At 38.1% G+C, this 21,524-nt stretch overlaps 1 protein-coding gene across 2 annotated transcripts in view; it reads right to left on the bottom strand.

Moving 5' to 3' along the window:
• LRRC7 (leucine rich repeat containing 7) overlaps nt 1–21,524 on the bottom strand; it is a 583,417-nt gene that overhangs the window by 279,350 nt on the left and 282,543 nt on the right. The gene's annotated exons all lie outside the window — the stretch shown is intronic.

The following is a 21,524-nucleotide window of genomic DNA, read 5'->3' as shown; positions in this document are numbered from 1 at the left end:
TCTCTCCTACTCTATCTCTCTGTCCTACCAAAAAAATAGGAAAAAAAATGGCTGGAGGAGCCGTGAATTCACATCATAGGCATCGAGCCCCAGCCCCGGTGATAACCTGAGGCAAAAGAAATAAGTAAGTACATAAATAATAAAATAAAATCTCAATGCTAGATGATATTTTATGATCATGATAACTGGGAACAGGATGTGTATTAGGCATAGGATATTTTTACTCATGTAAATATATAAAAATAGAATAAATAGTTATTAAAGTGCCATTACTGAGAGGGGGAGTCAGTAAAAATGAAGATAACAGAAGATAAAGCCTTTGATTCCTTCACTTTGTAAAAGTAAGCCAATACATGTGAAATACACCTAAAGGATACAGCACAGACTGCCAGGTAGTCCCACACTAGTATGAAGCTTGGACAAATTCTATGCAAGTCTTCTTCGTTGGCTGCACAGAGTGTGGCTCTCTGGCTCTGGTTAAGTGTGAAGAGGTGAGCAGCTTTCCTTGGGTTGTCTCTGGAGGCCCTGAGGTAGCCAGCTTGGCTGATTGCCTTTGGAGAATTGTTCATCTGCTGTCACAGCTGTGCTCTTGGCTATGTGACAGAAAAGCACAGCCTTTTCTATGCAACTGAAAAGCAGTAAGCCACAAATCAGATTCATAAATGTAAGGGTCAGAAAAATAAAAGATACAGAGGGCATTTCAACCAACTTATATAAATGCAGCAAATATAGCCGGCCCTGTAATGTCACAAGAATGGTATCAGTTATTCCTACTTGCCTGCAGTACTGTCTTTCCAGTTTGGGGAACTATTACTAAGTATGTAAAAATTTCCTTCACTTGCTGCCAGTTAAGTACTTTCTATCTGACAGGAAACTGAGGAACAGATTGTGGTGGGATTTAGTTAATTTTTTTTTTTTTTTTTGCCTCCAGGGTTATTGCTGGGGCTCAGTGCCTGCACTACGAATCCACTGCTCCTAGAGGCCATTTTTTCCCCATTTTGTTGCACTAGTTGTTGTTATTATTGTTGTCATTGTTGCTGTTGCTGGATAGGACAGAGAGAAATCGAGAGGAGGGGAGACAGAGAGGCGGAGAGAAAGATAGACACCTGCAGAGCTGCTTCATCACCTGTGAAGCGACCACCCTGAAGGTGGGGAGCTGGGGCTCAAACTGGGATCCTTATGCCACTCCTTGTGCTGTGCGCCATGTTCATTTAACCCTATCCTCCTTAGTTAATTTTTTATGATGCATACTTAGGAGAAAAGGGAATTCCTCCACCTTTATTTAGGTATGCATGGCCTATACCATGTCTTCAGTATCTCAAAGTCCAGTGAGTGGGTGGGAGGATGCCGCAGTTGAAGACAGGATATTTATCCACTGAAAAGCAAGACCGTAAGAAAAGTATGGCTGGTGCTTATCATTTGTGTCTGAGTGAAATCCTATCAGATATTATCTTCTTCAAATACTGCTGAAGTGACCTGAGCTCCTGAATAAGAACCCAAAAGTTTAGGAGATCTATTCTCTATGAATTGAATGAGAAACTTCATCTCTTCTGCAAATACCATAGCACTAAGAATTATGCTCACTAACTGAGCAATACCAAAATGGCAAAGATGTCAATACATTTGCTCTTAAATAATCCTCAACGTTTCCTCTTGGTAGTCCTGTTCACTTGTTAGATTTTCAACTAACAGGGTCTAAGGACTCTCTGTCTCTCTCTTTTTTTAAAAAAAATTTTGTTGTTGTTATTGATGTCGTTGTTGTTGGATAGGACAGAGAGAAATGGAGAGAGGAGGGGAAGACAATGAAATGGAAGAGAGGGGGAGAGAAAGAGAGACACCTGCAGACCTGCTTCACCACCTGTGAAGCGACCCCCCCCTGCAGGTGGGGAGGCAGGGTCTCAAACTGGGATCCTTACGCCGGTCCTCTATTTTTTTTTTTTTCTTTCTCACTTTAGCCTTTTGTGTTTAGTCACCAATTTGTGTTCATTATTTACTGGTATGCCTCATGCCTTATCTCTATAGATTCTGCTCTGGGATCATTTTTTTTCTTAAATGATATGTAAACCCAAGCATAGAAGCAGGTGTAAATTAAAATACAATGTTGAGGAAAAGACTGTATCTCTATGCTCAACTGAAAGTTGAATATCCAACCATGATGAAAATGCTACTAATTTTTTTGTTCAAGAATTTGTACTGTGTTTAAAGTTTAAATGTAAAATTATTCAGAACAGTCTGCTGGATTAAGATGAAATCCTAGCTTTATTGCTTGTTGGTTAGATAACCCTAAGCACGGTATTTAAATTTTCAGTGGCTTAGTTTCCTACTCTTAAAAATGGTGATTAGGTGGATGGTTTGACAAAGGTTTTAAGTATTAAGACTAAGCAGAGGAACTGGCACAGACTTTTGCAAAAATATAATTATGGAAGCAAAGCAAAATCAAAGTGTGTGAGTCAACACAGATCAAATACCATGTAAAATTAGTTTGAACTATAAACAATAAATACAACAACAATAAAAAAAAAGTGGGCCAAAGAACTGATCAGGCAGTTCTACAAAGACAAGATACACATGGCCCACAGATTTATGAAGAAATTCTCCACTTCATTTATCACTAGAGAGATACAAATCAAAACTACACTGAGGTTCCATTTCACATCTGTGAAAGTGGCTTCCATCAACAAAATAGGAAATGACAGGTGTCGGTGTGGTTGTAGAGAAAGAGAGACTCTTCTACACTGCTGGTGGCAAAGTAAAACGGTGCAACCCCTTTGGAAGGTGGTACACAGAATCCTTACACAATTAAAAATAAAAATCGCTATATGATTGAGAGATACCATTCTTAGGCATTTCCCAAAGGATACACAAACACTTAGCCAAAGGAACATAGGTACCCCATATTTATGGCAGAATTACTCAGAGTAGGCAAAAGTGGAGGTAGCCTATATGCCTGATGACAGATGACTAGCTAAAGAAATTATGGCATGTATAGATCATAAAGTATTACTCTGCAACCAGTAAAGATGATATTATGTCCTCTGGGGCAAAACTGATGGAAATGGAGGTGATTATGCTTATTGAAATAAGAGAAGCTGAGAGACAATTACTGCATATTTTCACTCATTTGTTGAACCTAGAGAACTTATACACATCAACTTGCAGGGGAAAAAAACAAAACCAAAAGCAAACTGTTTTCGAAACTTGTGAAAACTACGGTGGTTATCTTTGGGAGGTGGGAGGTGGGAGGTGGGTGGTGTGGAACTATATCCTGTAATCCCATAATTTTCGTAGCCACTCTTATTATATGTAAATCATCTTTAAAAAAGAAGAAAACACTGGTTGGTTGGAAACGTGACTCAATCAGTGCTGTCACTTGACATGATATACAATCTTAGGCAGGTTACTATAACATTGAAATGTTATTTATTGATTTGTTGTCTTATTCAAAAGGTTGTTCTGAATGTTAGATGGCATAAGTTATTTACACTCATATTTACAGATAACAAGTACCTAGTAAATACTAGATACTCTTGCAAAATACTCTTGCATTAAGAGGAGGTATGGTAACTTGTAGGACATTATGTAAAATAATGTAATTCTCTTTATGTACAAAGAACCACACACTGACATATGAGATGACATAATATTCAAATATACAAGTGGTGTTTATAGATGAGGAGGGGTGTGTGTGAGAATTAATTCAACATTTTACACCATATATTTTATTCATTGTATTCCATTATGTTATCTCCTGTTAGAATTGTTACATTTTGTTGTAAAAAATCTCATTTTTATTAACCACTCTTTGATACTAATTTATATGAATTTCTGAAGTAAAGTGTTTTTAGTTTATATAGATAGGGTGCATATGTAAAATACAATAGCAAATACATTTTGTATTATACCAATATATGTCTTTTAAGATAAAAGTTGATTTTTAAGTTTCTTTATCCAGAAAGAGGGAGATAACTCTCACCTTAACAGTATACTTTACTCCAATAAATTACTTGTGACTTTTACAGAAAGTAGGTCAAACTCCAGTAGACCATACAATTCCATTTACAATCCCTATTCATTGGTTGAGACATGCCAAACTTTCTAAGGTCAGTAAGGAACTGTCTTGTAAAAGTATCAAACATTCAACTGTTTTTGGTATCATTGGCGGTTTAAACTAATTATATTTATAACAGATTCAAACCTAGACTGAGTGCTTATGAAAACTGCACTCTAGAGGCAGTGTTGCCCATTGCCACCATTACTATTCAACAGTGTTGGAAGTTCTAGCCACAGCAATTAGTAAAAGAAAAGATATATAGGATATATATTGGAAAAAAAAAGAAGATAAACTGTCACTATTTGCAGGTCATATGATTATATATATATATATGTATATATATATATACACACACACACACACACACACATATATATATATATATATATATATATATATATATATATATATATATATATGAAATCCTAAAGAATCCAATAGAGAACTCCTGGAAATTATTGGATAATATAGTAAAATGGCAGGCTACAAAATCAAAATGCAAAAATCAGTGGCATTCCTCTATGCAAACACTAAACTAGAACAAGATACCCAGAAATCAATTCCTTTTACTGCGGCAACAAGAACGACAAAATATTTAGGAATAAAGTTAACAAAGGAAGTGAAAGATTTGTACACTGAAAATTGTAAGACATTATTCAAGGAAATAAAAAGATAGAAAGAAATGAAAATATATCACGTGCTTTTGAATTGGAAGACTTAACATTATCAAAATGATCATCCTACCTAGTGCCAGATATAGATTACATGCTGTCCCCATCAAATTACCACTAAATTTCTTTCTTTCTTTCTTTTTTCTTTTTTACCCTCCAGGGTTATCACTGGGGCTCGGTGCCTGCACTAAGAATCCACTGCTCCTGGAGGCCATTTTTCTTATTTTGTTGCCCTTGTTGTAGTTGTTATTGTCATAGCTGCTGTTGTTGGTTAGGACAGAGAGAAATGGAGAGAGGAGGTGAAGACAGAGAGGGAGAGAGAAAGATAGACACCTGCAGACCTGCTTCACCACATGAGTTATCGGAAGAGATCTGTGTACACCTATATGAATAGCAGAACAGTTTTTAAGATCCTAAACTTGGAAGCTATCCAGACTTCCAATGACAGATGAATGGCTCAGAAAATTTTGGTTATGTACAGAAAATGGTAAACTACTCAGCTGCTAAAAATGATGTAGTCAAAAGCTGAATAAGGACAAGAGACTGTCATACTTACTATGACTCTTTAGTCACTATCAGGCCACCTCATCTGCTGGGGCCCTAGTCAGGGAGTTCTGAGATTCCCAAACAGACATACCGGGCCTAGATGTAGAACAGATCCCTCTCCCCTTTGTTACTGGTCATATCTATCAAGAACAACACAATACACCCCTTTGTGGGCCCCCATCAGACCTTGCCCACAATGTGGATCAACAATGGCAGAGAATGTTCTATCCTCTGAGGAGAGGCTGGACAACATACTCTATGCTACACCTGAGGAAAATGGGTCCTGAAACTGGGGCAGCTTGGAATGTTCCTACTCATGACCACAGAATGTGAGCTCAGATCTATGGGGACACAGAGGTCACATAGGCTCCTCAGCTAAATAGGACCCCAGCTGAATAGGAACCCACCAATGCATCCTGGAGCCCTGCTTCCCCAGAGCCCTGCCCCACTAGGGAAAGAGAGACAGGCTAGGAGATGGATGCACCTGTCATAACCATGTTCAGCAGGAAGCAATTACAGAAGCTAGACCTTCCACCTTCTGCACCCCATAATGAGCCCGGGTCCATACTCCCAGAGATATAAAGAATAGGAAAGCTATCAGGGGAAGGGATGGGATACAGGGTTCTGGTGGTGGGAATAGTGTGGAGTTGTACCCTTCTTATCCATTGGTTTTTGTCAGTGTTTCCTTCTTATAAATAAAAATTTTAAAAAATGATGCAGTCATTTTTTTCCCTTATCATGGAGTTTGAAGACATCAAATTAATTGAAATAAGTAAAAAAAAAAAGACAGAGAGAGAGAGAGAGAGAGAGAGAGAGAGAGAAATAGAAGAATAGAAGATCTTACTTATAGGTGGAACTTGAGAAATAAGGACAGAGGGAAATCACAAAATGAAATGTGGACTGGGTATGGTGTATTGCACCAAAGCAAAGGGCTCTGGAAAAGAAGAGTGAGGGAAGGAGTGCAGAGAACTCTTGAGGTCCCATTGCATGGTGCCCAGGGAGATGACAGATTGCACCCAGTGTCAATGACTGCACTATAAACCATCAAGACCCCAATAAAATTCAATGAAACAAGCTGTACTCTAAAAATAATCACAGGGCAAGCACTTTTTTAAAAATAGACAAGTCGGTATACATATATTATTCTATTCTTCAATGGTGATAATAACATCAATAAATATTAACTTTCTAAAGTATGAAATGTGGTAATATTTTCTCAATATATTCACTTTAGAAGCTAGATCACAAAATATATTCTAGATATATCCAAGGAAATACTGTCAAATTAGAAATGACATTATCTGTCTTTTCTACTGAATATATCTTAGAAACACAGAATATTATGAAGTAGAATTAATGAATGTGAATTAACAGAATATGAATATTTTCAACTATTTTCAGCATCACTCTGGTATATAGACTCTGGGGATCAGAGCTGAGCACCTGTGTATGCAAGTCCTGCACTTCAGCACCAGGCCACATGTTGGAGAGTGGGCCCACTTCCCGCGAAATTCAGGCCATTGTTTCCACGAGGTCCTAGTGGGTCAACCCTGGGCTCTCTCCGCTCCAGGCTGAGACAATGGCAGGTTCCCCTGACCTTGTGAACTAAAGACAGATGGCTTCTCTGGATGTGGGCTACCTTTCTGCACATGCTCCTCCTCTCTCCTTAAAAAAAAAAAAGGCCATGGGAGTCGGGTGGTAGCGCAGCAGGTTAAGTGCTGGTGGCGCAAAGCACAAGGACTGGTAAGAATCCCGGTTTGAGCCCTGGCTCCCCACTTGTAGGGGAGTCGATTCACAGGCGGTGAAGCAGATCTGCAGGTGTCTCTCTTTCTCTCCCCCTCTCTGTCTTCCCCTCCTCTCTCCATTTCTCTCTATCCTATCGAACAACAATGACATCAATAACAATAACTACAGCAATGAAACAAGGGCAACAAAAGGGAATAAATAAAATAAATATTAAAAAAATATATATATGCCATGAATTACTTTATAGTGTGTTTGGCCAGACATGAAAACCACTGCAAACATCCTGTTACTCAACTGCCCCCTCCTCCCCCTCCTGAGGTGCCTGTAATTTACCCCCAGGGAAAATTGCATTGTGAGCTTGTGATCAAACCTTGTATGGTAACTTTCCACTTGCGGATCAAATTGTAGTTCAAAATGTGACTATGCATCATGTTGCTTTGTGTTTGGGTAAATGATTACCTTAACCTGCTCCCTGTACAATGAGTATATCTGTTTGCTTTCTTTCTCAATAAACGACTCGAGTCGCCCAATTCTCTGAGGCCTCTCCTGGAGCTGGATGAGTCTGGCGTGATTCTTGCCTCTCCGTGCATGTCACTCCAGACACACAGATGCACCCCGGGACTCCCAGGGGGCTGCTCTGACCTCTGTCACCAAACAGCTGGGGAGGCAGGGGACCCAGAGCAACAGCCCGCAGCCACCTTCCCTGCTGCTCTTATATTTTCCTTTCCCTTCCTTCTTTCCTTTCTTTGTTCCTCCCTTCCTCCCTCCTCCTCTCCCTCTTCTTTATTTGTTTAAAAGAAAATCTTGATGATGTAATAAAGTAAGGACAATTGCTGGTGTAATAATATCCAGGTAAGAAAGGTTCATTTTTAAGAGGAGAACTGACTGGTGAAGAAAAGAAAAGGACATTTGTATTGATAGGTAGAATCAGAAATTACAGCTGCAGAGACTGATATATATATATATGTAGATAGGATGGTGGGTATCCAAAAAGTTGTCTTCTCAGAGCATTGATTTTCCAGGGAAGTATAACAAGTAGTCATGATGATGGATGTTTGTTTGATTTGAAAACAGAAAAGAACATATGAAATAGCTACAGAAAAGTCAAGTGATCTGGGAGGTGGCACAATGGATAAAACATTGGATTCTCAACTATGAGGTCCTGAGTTCAATCCCTGGCAGCACATGTACTAGAGTGATACCTGGATCTTTCTCTCTCTCCTGCTATTTTTCTCATGAATAAATACATAAGTTCTTTAAAATGAAGTCAAGAGAATAAGGGAGTACAGGAGGACCTGGTGGTAATGCAGAAGGTTAAACACACATGGCTCTAAGCACAAGGACCAGTGTAAGCTTCCCGGTTCGAGCCCTGGCTCCCCACCTACAAGCAGTTGCTTCACAAGTGGTGGAGCAGGTCTCCAGGTGTCTTTCTTTCCCCCTCTGTCTTCCCCTCCTCTCTCAATTTCTTTCTGTCCTATCCAACAACACAACAATAGCAATGAAAACAACAGTAATAATTACAACAAGGGCAACACAAATGGGAAAAATGGCCTCCAGGTGCAGTGGATTCGTAGTGCAGGCACTGAGCCCCTTGATAACCCTGGAGGCAGAAAAAGAGAGAGAGAGAGAGAGAGAGAGAGAGAGAGAGAGAGAGAGAGAGAGAGAGAAGGGAGTACTCCACAATTGTTGGTGAGTAAATATATTTTTATTTGTGATCAAGAATATAAGGTGATATCAGTCAGCCTGACTGTTGTTTCAGATCCTCTTAACAATAGACAAAAGTCCAACTCCAGGCATGGTTGAAATTTTACTGAAGAGCACAATGACACAAAGTAACAATATGCCAAGGATGCCATTTGATGATTAACTACAGAGTTCAAGTCATTCAAGATGGGCAGAAAACATCAAGGTCCAAAAGATACATAAAAAAGTGATCACTAAAAGCAGGATCTGATTAAATTGAGAGTAGGGCACCAAAGTAAAAACCCTGTGGTGAGGGGGAGGGTGGACATTCGGCTTCCGGGCATTGGGGGTGGGGTGGGGGGGTGGGATGGGACACAGTCTTTTGGTGGTGGGAATGGTGAAAAAAAAAAGTGATCACTCCATGGCTAACCTTGTCAGACAAAGTAAGGACTATAAAGGCTGGGCTTAGACCTCTAACAGATCCTTCTCTCCACAGTCACTTGTCATCCTCTCTCCACAGTCACTTGTCATCCCCATCAGGAACAAGATATTGGACTCCTTTCTGGGCTCCTATAGGACCTTGCCTTCAGTATGGATCAATAATGGTAGGGATAGTCCCTTTCTCTGAAGGGAGGTTGGGCAACATATTCTACCTAACACCTGAGGAAGGTGGGTCCTGAAATTAGTGCAGCTTGCAATGTTCCTAGACATGACCACATAATGTAAGTTCAGACCTACAGGGATGCAGAGGTTACAAAGGCTCCTGTGCTGAATATGGACCCCAGATCAAGTCGATAGGGTTTACAGTTAACTCTATTTATATACTTTTCCCCATATTTGGGAGCTACACTCTTCCCTGATCCAGCTTTCTGGTCCTTTATGCAGCCATGACATCATCTCCCCAGACAATAACTTGGCTTCATCTGCATTTCAGATTTCAGGCTCAGGGAAAAAAAAAAAGAAGCTAGTATAGCCACAGGCCCTTTGAATATAACTAATATATGCCTACTAGCTATCTACAAAATGGAGACTCTCCCGTCTCTTCACCTGCACGATTCCAGCCTTTAGGTTCATGGTTAGTCAACAGTTTGTTTAGCTTTATGTTAACTCGATTTCAGCCACCAGGTTTCAGATGTTACCACGATGCCAACCAGACTTCCCTGGACAGACCAGCCACCATTGTGTCCTGGAGCTCCACTTCCCCAGAGCCCTGCCCCACTAGGGAAAGAGAGAGACAGGCTGGAAGTATGGATAGAACTGTCAACATCCATGTTCAGTGGGGAAGCAGTTACAGAAGGCAGGCCTTCCACCTTCTGCACCCCATAATGACCTTGGGTCCATACTCCCAGAGATATAAAGAATAGGAAAGTGAAAAAAAAAAAAAAAAAAAAACAAAAAAAAACAGGAAAGCTATCAGGGGAGGGGAGGGGATGGGAAATGGAGATCTGGTGGTGGGAATTGTGTGGAGTTGTACCCCTCTTATCCTATGGTTTTGTCAGTTTCCTTTTTATAAATAAAATTTAAAAAATTATATAAAAAAGAATAGGTAAGCTTTCAAGGGAGGGAATAGGATATGAAACTCTGGTGGTAGGAACTGCATGGAATTACACCCCTCTTATCCTATGATCTTGTCAATATTTCCATTTTATAAAGAAATTTAAAAAAAGTGATATTAAGGGGGCTGGGCAGTGGTGCACCCAGTTAAGTGCACATAGTAGTATATGTAAGGACCCACATAAGGATCTGGGTTGGAGCCTTCGCTTCCCATCTGGAGAGGGAAGCTTCATAAGCAGTGAAGCAGGTCTGCAGGTGTCTCTCTTTCTCTCTCCCTCTCTATCTTCCCCCCTCAATTTCTCTCTGTCCTATCCACTAAAATGGAAAAAACAGCCATCAGGAGCAGTGGATTTGTAGTGCTAGCACTGAGCCCCAGCAATTATCCTATAGGCACAAAACAAAACAACAAAACAAAACAAAAAAGGTAATGTGAAGAGACTAATTAAAATGGCTGGATGGCACTTACTAAGAGGCAATAACCTGAGCAACTAGAATATTAAGAGTTTGAGAGATTCCTCAGCTGCTGTTCAATTTTTAAACATTCCTAAAACAAGGGAAACTCAATAAGTGTATATTAAATTTCACTTAACTATACTGAGGCATTGATACTTTGAATCAATGGATTAAAACAACTTATAAAGAATGGAAACACTTGATTTTAGTACAGAGGTTTTAGATTCAAATTACTCCTTCTAAAAGGAAAGGGTAACTGTCTTTTTAATAATACAAACACAATATCTGAGAACTCCTACAATTATCAAATTTAGAATGAGTGTGTAGGTGTTTGTTAAAATGCACTGAACATTACGTCCATTATTTATAACTTCCTGTATGAATACGTGCACAATTTATAAATTATGGAGAGTCCATGTTGAAACCCCATTCTCTTAATGTTCTAGACATTATCATTCTAAATGACTTATATTTGCTTTATATGTGTTTTCTGATTGAAGACAAAAATGATAATGTTACTCTTCTAAGTAGAGAAAATAACTTTTACGATTCTAATATTTTAACCTGATATTCCAGTTGGGATATACGCATCTCAACAGACTCATTTTGTGAAGATCCGCATATTATATGTGTTTACTCACCAAACTGGATTTACTTTAGGAGAATAACTTATTAATTTATTGAGAAAATGTGATAAGAACTTTGCTTTGTTTCATATTCATGAAAATTAATATAGTGACTTATTAGGTCCATTTAACCAAAGAAGAAATTGAGGCTGAAAAGCTAGACAGGATTTGAGACTAGGACAATCTCAATTCAAGAATCATTACCCTTAACTATGCTAAAATCTTCTAATGGAATCCAAGCACTCTGCAGGTACTTAAGCAATAAAATTTAAAGGTTTTCTACAAAATTCTGTGTATTTTAGTAGCTTTTATAAAGAAAATCAAAATGTAGGAAATCAGTGATTTGAAATAGTGATACAACTCATTCTGTTCTAGGAATATATATACTATATATCATACACACACACACACACACACACACATATATGTGATTTGGGGATATCTTTATTACTTTGATCAACCAAGAATTAACTCATAAAGCAGTGCTATTATGTCAGGTGAGTTAAAGTAACACCTGTTTCCCTCCCTCTAGCTTTGCTTCAACAACCATACACTGAGCCATTATTATAAGAAATAGACTTTTTATTCATCTTACTTTATATTCAATCAATAGATTTTTCTTCATTATCATTCAGTCATCTGACTGAGAACCTACTTTGCCTGAACACTGATTGTGCCACTGCTTATCTAGAAACAGTGTAACGTGCAGTGGTCTCTCATTTTCCCTTGAAAGGGAAAAGGGCTTTCTAATAGCTGAGAGGGAGTTTGACCTAGTAGGGAGAGAGAACTCACAATGGTTCATTGCGGTTCAATCTTGTTCACATACTGTTTTCTGGCACTTACAAGGACAAAGAAGAAATGTTAGTAATTGAATTCACAAATGGTTCTGTGTGACTCTTGGAAATATTTGTGAGTCTAATTGGCATAATCAACACATAATTCATAAGGACAGAGGAGTATACAGTCTGTCCCTTTCTCCCTTGCTTTTATATTACTAGATAATAAACTCTGTCCCTCATGGATAAGTGCTGGTAATACACACGACCATTTTCCAGTTAGTTTTATCTCTAACAAAGACTTTAGAAAGAGTTAAAAGTACAGGCATCAAGCTGAGAAGGTGGGAGGAGAACAGATCTGGGTTTTGTTGCCATCATATTTAACCAAAGTTGAAGGAGAAAATTCTCAGTTTATTTTAACACCATAATCTTGGGAGGAAGTAGATTATGTAACAGGAAGGTAGTCTTTCAGTGAAGGAAGTACTAGTGACTTTCAGCTAAATAAAACATTATAAGTGTTGAAAGCCAGCTATTTAATAGGGGGAAAATAACCAGTTTTTCTCTAAACAAGCAGCCTAATGATTTTCCAAACATCAAAGAGAGTATTCATTGCTAATTGAAAACAACTACATGGTGACATTTTTTTTCTCAATTCACTTAAGAAACCTCAAAATAGATTTCTCTAAGAATTTATATATACACTATCAGAGACCCTAGCCTCTTTAATATCTAGGTCTATAGATCTATATACATATATATTTATACCAGAACACTGCTCAATTCTGGCTGATGGAGGTGCAGGGGACCTGGGACTCTGGAGTCTCAAGGATGAGGGTCTCTGAGTAGCTGTGCTGCTGTCTACTCTCGACCCACTATCCACATATACTTAAAGAGCTTTATCATCACCATTTAACTGGCTCCTCAGATCTACTTTCTTCAGTTTCATTGAGCAAAGCTCCTACTCTCTGCTGAAAGTTTAGTATATTATTTGCCTGGAGTGTTCTGTATGCATCTGGGAAGGGATGGAATAATTGGCAAGTCAGTAAAACATACAAGAATGCTTTCAACTCTGATTGCCTTTCATTATAACTCACAACAGTGATTTCTGCCCACTATGATGCTGTTCAAATCTATTTTTGTATAGAAATAAGTTTTAGAGGATGAGAGAAAAATCACTTAATTGCTATAGAATTAGGAAGGGTTTTCACATTAATTCGTTTTCATTAAAGTTTTCAAATCAGTGTCATAGTCTCTCTGAAGCTATGACAAATCAACAATCAGTCTTAAAATCGAATCACAGCCCAATTAAGCCTTATCATTCATTATTGTGCTTTATCTATAAAACAATTTGCTCCATTAGGACCGTGTATCAGCTGCACAAACAGGCAGCCAGTGTTTATGAAGGATCACAATAGCATAACGTGTGCATCTTCAACAGACACACGATCTTCATTTTACTGTTGATTTCAGACCTGCCGGTCAAAGAATAAAAGACACATTAGCATGGAAATCAGATGCAGTTAGCCATGATGTGCCGCATGTAACGTTGGAAACAGAAAGACTTTGAAGAAAAGAGGGATTCATATGCAGCAGAGATAGTTATTTCCTTTTATCCTTGCAACTTGGACATACCCGTGCATCAGAAAATTGAAATTTCTTAAGAAAGATCAAGGTTAATGTACTTGTCTTTATGAATCGAATCTCTTGCTACATAAGAGGTTGCGATCTCATTTTCTAGTTCATTTGTTTTCACTTCCTTAGGTTTATGCAAATAGGCAAATGTCCCAGACATTGGATGTGTTTACAGCTCCCAGTATGTAAAAACCATTAAAATATGCTATTTTATCTAGAAAACTTTTTTTAATGAATAGAGAATAAAAATTCTTACTAGCAAATCTCCCAAACTATGCAATGAGAAAATACATATTTTTATTATAAGCAATAAATAATGTTTTTACAGGATCGTACACTTGGCTATAATGTCATAATTAGTAATGGGAATTTTAGTGTCACCATCTTGTGCTCTGCTATGTATTTCAATAAAAATAACATGATGACTAAAGACATCTCAGATATCTTGTAATACTAAAAATAACTAATTAAATACTAAGAAAGTTTAAGGAACAAAATAAAAATAGCTGTAATAGGAAGCTTAAAAGTATAAATGAATGACTGAAAAATAACTAAACAAGTCAAAGAATAACACAAAAGAATTATTTGAAAGATTCTAAGTAGAAAAATCTCTGGATGATAAAAATAAAGCTAGATGATAGAATTATAAACGATATTAGGGAAACAAAGAAAATTCAGTCACAGAGATAGTAAAGATACATAAAATACACAGGAACCCTATAGAAAATGTTTGACAATAACACTATATGTCTGGATGATGGAATAGATGATTCTAGGAATAGACTAAGAAATTATGAAAAAGTGACTCAAGAGAAAGAAGTGTAGAAAAATAAAGTTGTCTTATATGTAGATGAGATAAATTTATACATAAAACTAAAAAAAACTGCCAGAAGAATTCAACACTGTGACTGAATGTAAGATTAAGGTGTCAAACCTGGTGATGTTTCTAGCATCAGATGAAATTAGAAACTAATTTATAAAACCCAACAGCCTAGTCAACTTAGACAGAATTCTACCAAAACGTGTGCAGAATTTTCAGAGGAATGACAATACTTTCAGATCTTGGTTTCCTAAAGAGGAGTGGGGAGAAGTAGACAAGAAGAACATTTGTTAGATGATGTGTTGTTCTTGGCATAAGAAAGAAATGGAAAGATGCCAACTTCACAAATGATTGGGGAAACAAAATACCATGGTACTCTTAGACAGCCAACGGAATGGCCAGAATTTAAGTATCTAATAGCTCTAAGTGCTGGCAGGAATAATGAACAGTGGGAACTTTGGTTCCTTTGCAGATGAATTTACATCCACTGTGATCATCAAGTGCAAATTCTAGAGAAACAATACAGGACAAAAATCTTTGCAGAATAAAATGCACTATACTAGCAGTTCAATGAAAATTTACACTGATTTTAAGAGGACGAGTATAAGAAAGTGCACGTTTCTGTTATACATCATTTACTGACTATATTGAGTCTGAAAGCTGGGAAGGTGGTCCACTGGATGAAGCATATACCTTATATGTGTGACACCTCAAGTTTGATACCCAGCATTGTAAAAGATAGAGCAGTCCTCTGGTTGGTCTCTCTCTCTCTCATAAAAATAATGAAATTGAAAGATATTGAGCATGCTATTATGGGTGATAATAGGTTAATCTCCCTGGTAGACACTTTGCCATGAAACCACTTTTCTCATGCTCCAAAGCTTTACAATTAGAACCACATACATATTTTAATATCAGTAAGTGACGTGATTTAATACTATGTTGATTTTGAAATGATGTGTAAAATTGATCCAAGTAAAAAGAGATATGAAAAGCAATTTGGATATTCTGTCCATGTCCTCTCCCCATTTTGGATGGGGTCATTTGTTTTCTCATTGCTGAGTTTGGTGAGCTTTTTATATATTTTGGTTATTAGCCTCTTGTCTGATGTATGATATGTAAAGATGTTTTCCCATACAGTAAGATGTATCACTTTTTTGGGGGGAGTAGGGGTGGTGGTGGTGGTATCTTTTGCTGTGTAGAAGCTTTTTGAGTTGTTGTAGTCCCACTAGTTTATTTTTGATTTAGTCTTCCTTGTAATTAGATTTGCATCACTGAAGATGTCTATTAAATTTAGATGGAAAAGAGTTCCACCAATATTTTCCTCTAACTATTGGATAGTTTCTAGTTTAACATTCAAGTTCTTGATCTATTTAGTATTTACTTTTGTGTTTGATGAAATATAGTGGTTCAGTTTCATTCTTCTGCATATTTCAACTCAATTTTTCCCAATGCCATTTGTTGAAGAAACTCTCCCTTCCCCATTTAATAGTCTGGGTACCACTTTCAATGATTATATGTCCATAGGTGTGGGAGCTTACTTCTGGGCTCTCAATTCTATTCCACTGGTCAATATATGCCACACCTCACCTTCCACCCCACCATCTTCCTTCTCCGTCATTTGATCCTCAACAACCCTTCCTCTCACAGAAACATTTTAAGAATGAGAGAAATCCAGAAATATCTGCAATTTAGAATGAATGCTAACACTACTCTGGAGAGGATGAATTTGGAAATGTTGTTGGTAACAATGTGACATCAGAGGAGACAGTAAATAAGTAGTCTAGGAGAGAAACAAGGGACTAAATTAAAATAGGAAAAATGAGAATGATGAAAAGGAAATAGAATTGACATAAGAGGTAAATTTGGCTAATTGGAGGCATATGAGAGTTAAAGGAGAAAACTGGAATTTGCAGAGTCTGAATACCAGTGTGGATAATAATATTTACAGAGAACTGGAAAATGGAGGAAAAATGGGTTGGAATTGAGAATATGGTTAGTTGTAAATATAGTATGTTCAGGTTTTTTGTGGCGCTTTTAGGTATGTCTAGCATACAGTCTTAGCTATTCCAGGTAGAAGTTGAAAGGAAGGGTCAAAGTTGGACATGAAGTGATAATTATTCCAAAAATTAGTATATTAAATATATGGCCATATATCAGGTTAATGTTGATTTTAGCGTGTACTCATTGCTTACTGCACTGTCATTGCTATCTTTTTCAGAAGAAGTTATAAAACGTAACCAGCCCCAAGTATAATAAAATCATTTATGCAGAATCCTTTATGTAATCTAGCATAAATCCACATTTTTATTTATTTATTTTTTTGGTCATTTATCTTTTTAAAAATTTTTATTTATAAAAAGGAAACAGTGACAGAAAGCACAGAATAAGAGGGGTACAACTCCATACAATTCCCACCACCAGAACTCCGTATCCCCTCCCCTCCCCTGATAGATTTCCTATTCTTTGCCCCTCTGGGAATATGGGCCCAGGGTCATTACGGGGTGCAGAAGGTGGAAGGTCTGGCCTCTGTAATTGCTTCCTTGCTGAACATGGACGTTGACAGGCTGATCAATACTCCTACCCTGTCTCTCTCTTTCCCTCGTGGGGCAGGACTCTGGGGAAGCGGGGCTCTAGGACACATTGATGGGGTTGTCTGCTCAGGGAAGTTGTTTATTATTTTTAAAGTTTGAATTTTTATTTATTTATTAGATAGAGACAGCCAGAAACTGAGAGGGAAGGGTATGATAGGAAGGGAGAGACACAGAGAGAGACACCTGCAGCCTTGCTTCACCCCTTGCAAAGCTTTCCCCTTGCAGGTGGGGACTGGGTCCTTGAGCACTGTGACATGTACACTCAACCAGATGCACCACCACCCGGCTCCTAAATCCACATTTTTAAAGAAGACAATTTCTGTATAAAAATTATTTGCTGAATATTTATTGAGTACCTATCATATTTCCTAGACAATGAGTCAAAACAGAGAATAAGATAATCCCTTGTCTCAAGGACACAGCTAGTCAAATATGTAGAGATATAAATTCAAAGCAAGTAATACACAAGATGTAGACTGTGGGCAAAGCCCCACTGTCTTGGAAATCCAGGCCATTATTTCCATGAGAGTCTGAGAGGATTGACCCCGACCCCTCTCCTCACAGGAGGGGAGATAGACAGGTCCCCATCTGACAACCATGGCTGGTGATTGTATTTTCCAGGCTGAGGACTTTCTTATACATGCTTCCTCATTCCCTTCTGAACAAAGGCCATGAATTACCATTTATGGCCAACTGAATCCCACTGCAAATGTCCTGGTCTTGCTCAACTGCCCCTTTCCCCCCTGCCCTGAGGTGCTCGTGATTTCCCCTTAGAGAGAAGCCTGCCTGTGCATGGTAAGCTCATGACCAGACCTTATATGTTAACTTCACCTGATAGGTCAAGACTTAACCCTGTATTGTATATGTGGCTTGATGATTATCTTAACCTTTACCTAACCCTGCTTGTCTACCTGCTTATATCCCCAAATAAACGGTCTGTTCCCTGAAACATCTCCCAGAAGGTGTGGTCTTTCTTCCTTCACATGCTCACCCCCGTCTCTCAGGTCTTTCCCTTGGACCTTCTAGGGGCCTCCTAGACCTCTGTCACCAGTGGCCAGGGAGGCAGAGGACCGAGAACAACCCACAGTAGACTTATTACAGAAGATGGAGAAGTTAATTATTTTCTCTTCCTTTCTTTTCTTTTCCTTCCTTTTCTTTTCCTTTCTTCGATTTTCTCTCTCCTCTCCTCTCCTCTCCTCTCCTTTCTTCTTTTCTCTTCTCTTTCCTCCAGGGTTATTGCTAGGGCTTGGTGCTGGCATTATGATTCCACTGCTCCTGTTGGCCAGTATTTCCATTTTATTGGATATGACAGAAATTGAGAGAGAAAGGGGACATAGAGAGGGAGATAGAAAGAGAGACAACTGTAGATTTGCTTTGCCTCTTGTGAAGGAACCCCTCTGCAAGTGGGAAGCTGGGGACTTGGACCTGGGTCCTTGCACTTAACCCTGTGTGTTGCCGCCTGCCCCCCACCCCCACGAAGTTAATTCTCTTTGTGTAATGGATTTCAGGAAAGTTTTCAGACTAAGTCATATATAAAAAATTTTTTTTTTAAGTTAAGACTGTATCTGGTGGATGATGTTGAGCATTTGATAGAAAGAAATATTTGGTTAGAGAAATCTATTTCCTTGTGTTATAAATTACCAATCTGATTTATTTGTGAATGACAATTTGGCATTACTTAAGAATGAAACAATAGGAAGTTGAGTTTTGAAGAATTAGTTAATGATAGACAAAAGATATTTACACAAATTATAGAGATATCTGCTGAACACACTATTTCACATATCTGCCTACCTGCATGTAAGCTGTTGGGCTCAATCAAAAATTAATAAAGTCATGGGCCCCTTGGAATATATCTAAAATAGACTTCCTAGCTTCATCTAATATGAACAACCCTAATTTCATCTGCTATACTTTTATCTTTAAATTCTTGATTATTAAAGAAATCATTCTGCTTTATATCTTAATGCTTTTCAGCCACCAAATTGCAGATGCTACCATGAGGCCAACCTGACTTCCCAGGGCAGACGACCTCATTAATGTATCCTGGAGGCTCATTTCTCCAGACCCCTACCCTACTAGGGAAAGATACAAACAAGCTGAAGTATGAATAAACCTGTCAATGTCCATGTCCATGTCCAGCAGAGAAGCAATTTCAAAAGCCAGACCTCTCACCTTCTGCACGCCATAAAGATCTTTGGTCCATACTCACAGAGGGATAAAGAATAGGGAAGCTTCCAGTGGAGGGGATGGGTTATGGAACTATGGTGGTGGGAACTGTATGGAATTGTACCCCTGTTATACCACAATCTTGTCAATCATTATTAAATCACTTATAAAAATTAATACAAAATAATACACCTGACTTAGGAAAAGAAATAAAATTAATCAAGATGGGGATAGAAAAAATTAGGAAGTGAAAAGAGTAGAAGGCAATTGAGATCAGATCTAGTTTCAATATCTAAGTGAATTACTTCATTATAAGAGGTCACTCTAAATTTATTTCAAGCAAATTTTCACCAACTGACTAGTGATGAATAAACTTCCGTCTCACAATAAACATGCTGTTTTCTGTCCTTCAGTATCAATACTGATAATATCCTCTTATGTCTTGACTTTTTCTTTTCCCAGCAGGGCTATTCCAACCTTGTCAACAGTGATGCTGACACTGCATTTATTTTCTACAATCTGCACATTCTTCACTTGACAGATTCCCAAAGGATGTTATTATGCTCCTGAAGCAGCTTACCTAGGTCTCTATCACAGAATTCAATGACAGGTTTTTCAGGAATTATTTGATGAAAAAGCTGATGTGTTGAAAGCTTTTGCTGTTTGTGTAACTTCTAGCGATGGTTGATAAACCATTAGCTCATCATACATTTTGCACTATACTGGCATTGCATACTTGCCATAGCTTGCATTTTCTTTTGTATAAATATTTGCAGAACTCAGAGATCTAAAACACAGTTAAAAGTCCCTCCATTATACTTATAAGGGCTTCTAAAGATGTACAAAATCGTTTATATGTGATGAAATGTAACTGGAGGGCTACGGAAGTTTGTTAAACAAAACATCACATTTCTCAGGAGTTTTGTATTTATATTTATGGGTCAAATTTTTCTGATAATATATATTTTTTTGCCTCCAAGATTATCACTGGGGCTTGGTGCCTGCACTACGAATCCACTACTCCTGGAGGTCATTTTTTCCCCTTTTGTTGCCCTTGTTGTTTATCATCTTTATTATTACTGTTGTTATTGCTGTCGTTATTGTTGGATAGAACAGATAGAAATTGAGAGAGGAGGGGAAGACAGATAGGAAGAAAGAAAGACATCTGCCGGGGACTCGAACAGGGATCCTTACTCCGGTCCTTGCTCTTAGTGCCATGTACACTTAACCCACTTTGCTACTACCCGACCCCCCTATATTTGATAGTATACATCTCAGATGCTAAGTATGCAATATAATTGTGGTATATGTACATAAGCAGTATCAACTTATTCACGTAAAGTGCCAGTCCACTCATATATGTGACCTTCAAGTTTATTCTTAATAGAATAAAAGTAGACTAAATGGTATTTTTAAATAAGTCTATTTTATAGGGATGGATATTACTTAGTGCTCAGAGGATCAATCATTCAAGAGGACTAACGATCATCTACATTTATGCACCCAAGGAAAGGCCATCTGAAAACATCAAACATCTACTGGAAGAGCTACAGCAATATATTAACAGCAACACAGTCATAGTAGGGGACTTCAGCACCCCACTCTCTCAACTTGACAGATCATCCAGGCAGAAAATCAATAAAGACATGAAGGAGCTAAATGAAGAGATAGATAACCTAGAACTATTGGACATTTTCAGAGTAAAAATGGTGATTTCACCATTTGCTGCCCATCTTGGATGGAGCCTGAAGAAACCATGTTAAGTGAAATAAGTCAGAGACAAAAGGATGAATATGGGATGATCTTATTCACTGGCAGAAGCTGAAAAACAAGACCAGGAGAGAAAACACTAAGCAGAACCTGGACTGTAGTTGGTGTCATGCACCAAAGTAAAAGGCTCTGGGTTAGGGGTGTGTTTGTGGGGGGTTCATGTGCTGGAACATGAGGATAGAGGAGGACCTAGTGGGGGTTGTACTGTTGTGTGGAAGGATGGGTAATGTTATGCATGTACAAACTATTGTATTTACTGTTGACTGTAAAACATTAATCCCCCAATAAAGAAATAAAAAAAATTAAATAGGTCTACTTGGTACTCTCTTCCTATATCTGCACGCAGTTCTGTTAGGACTGTCTTCTTCCTGAAAACCCTCTAAGTCCTAAGTTGATGTAGAAAATTATATGTGTCTTCTCTTTGCAATCATAT

The sequence above is a fragment of the Erinaceus europaeus genome, chromosome 13, assembly GCF_950295315.1.
Source record: "Erinaceus europaeus chromosome 13, mEriEur2.1, whole genome shotgun sequence".
In the NCBI taxonomy this organism is placed as follows: Eukaryota; Metazoa; Chordata; class Mammalia; order Eulipotyphla; family Erinaceidae; genus Erinaceus; species Erinaceus europaeus.
This window is presented reverse-complemented; position numbering and strand designations above follow the sequence as displayed.